Source organism: Carlito syrichta, unplaced genomic scaffold (assembly GCF_000164805.1).
Source record: "Carlito syrichta isolate Samal-C Ts95f unplaced genomic scaffold, Tarsius_syrichta-2.0.1 Scaffold305662, whole genome shotgun sequence".
Classification (NCBI taxonomy): Eukaryota; Metazoa; Chordata; class Mammalia; order Primates; family Tarsiidae; genus Carlito; species Carlito syrichta.
The window spans coordinates 304,093-305,491 of record NW_007249758.1 but is presented as its reverse complement, the minus strand read 5'-3'; the positions used below and the strand labels follow the sequence as shown (position 1 = coordinate 305,491).

At 41.5% G+C, this 1,399-nt stretch overlaps 1 pseudogene; it reads right to left on the bottom strand.

Annotated features, from left to right (window-relative positions):
- Positions 1 to 437: 437 nt before the first annotated feature.
- On the bottom strand, positions 438 to 917 carry LOC110595992 (annotated as a pseudogene).
- Between the last annotated feature and the right edge of the window lie 482 nt (positions 918 to 1,399).

Below are 1,399 nucleotides of genomic sequence, written 5' to 3'. Positions count from 1 at the left end.
ATAGTTTCCTGCCACTGTCAATCCTTTTCTTATAGTATTATGATAGATGTTCAAGGTCCACTTATGAGTGAGAACATGTGATACTCAGATATTTGTTGCTGCAAAGTTCATGATTTTGTTCTTTTTTATGGCTCCAGCATGTGATTTTATGGTCTTTCTCTAATGTTTCTATGATATTGGTCTAATTGCCTTCTGCACTTTATTATTATTGTTGTTATTATTATTTTACTTTGGGTTTAATTTTCTCTTTTATTTCTAGTTTCTCAAAGTGAAAACCTGGATCATTTACTTGAGACCTTATCCTGACATAGTTCTCTTTAAGCACTGCTTATGTTTTATTTCATCCAAAATGTTTTCGAACTTCCCTTGTGATTTCTTTGATCCAAGAGTTATTGATAAGTGAGGATTGAATTTCAAAATACTTGAAGGTTATTCAGTTATCTTTCTTTTATGATTTTTTTTTGAGTGAACAGACGTGTTTTTATTGGCAGCTTGAGTGGGATGAAGTGGGAAGAGTGGATGGCACCAATGCTGGGCTGACCATGCTTCACAGGCTTATAAGTGATGGAGAACTTGCCTAGGTAGTGGCCGATTATCTCTGGCTTGATCTCCACCTAGTTGAAGGTCTTGCTGTTGCACATGCCCACCATGCCGCCCACTGTCTTGGGCAGGATGATCATGTCGCGCAGGTGCATCTTCACCACCTTGGGCTTCTCTTGGGGGAAGGGCACCTTCTTCTTGGCCTCGTGCAGCCGCTTTCACAGCAAGTGCTGCTTCCACCAGAGGCCTCAGTTCAGCTGCCACTGCTGCCGCATGCATCAGCTGCTCATAGGACATGTCCAGCAGCTGGTCCAGGTCCACACTGTGGGAGGTGACCTTGTGGAAGGCCTCTTCTTCTTCTGCTCCACTTCCACCATCTTGCCAGCCCCTCAGAAAGACTCTTATGATTTCTAGCTGAACTCCGTTGTGTTTAGAGAGCATACTTTGTATGATTTCAGTCATCTTAATTTGTTGAGATTTGTAATGTGTTCTATCTTGGTGAATGTTCCATTCGTGCTTGAAAAGAATGTATGTTCCACTTTTTTGTAGGGAGTGTTTTGTAAGTGTCAGCTAAGTCAAGATGGTTGATGGCATTGTTCATATGCTGGAGAGGAGTGTGAAAGTCCTGATTGTGATTGTGAGCTGTAGGTTTCTCCTTTCAGTGCTGTCTTGCTTCCTGTATTTCAAAGGTGGATTGTTAGGCACACACACTGAGGAGTCCTCTGTTTTCTTGGTGGACAGGCCTGTCATCACATCCTGTTTCCGTCTGTTGCTGGTACTGGTCCTTGTCCTCACACCTTTTTTATTGTATTGATTTAGCCACTTCAGATTTTTAAAAATTTATTTTTATAGTACATCT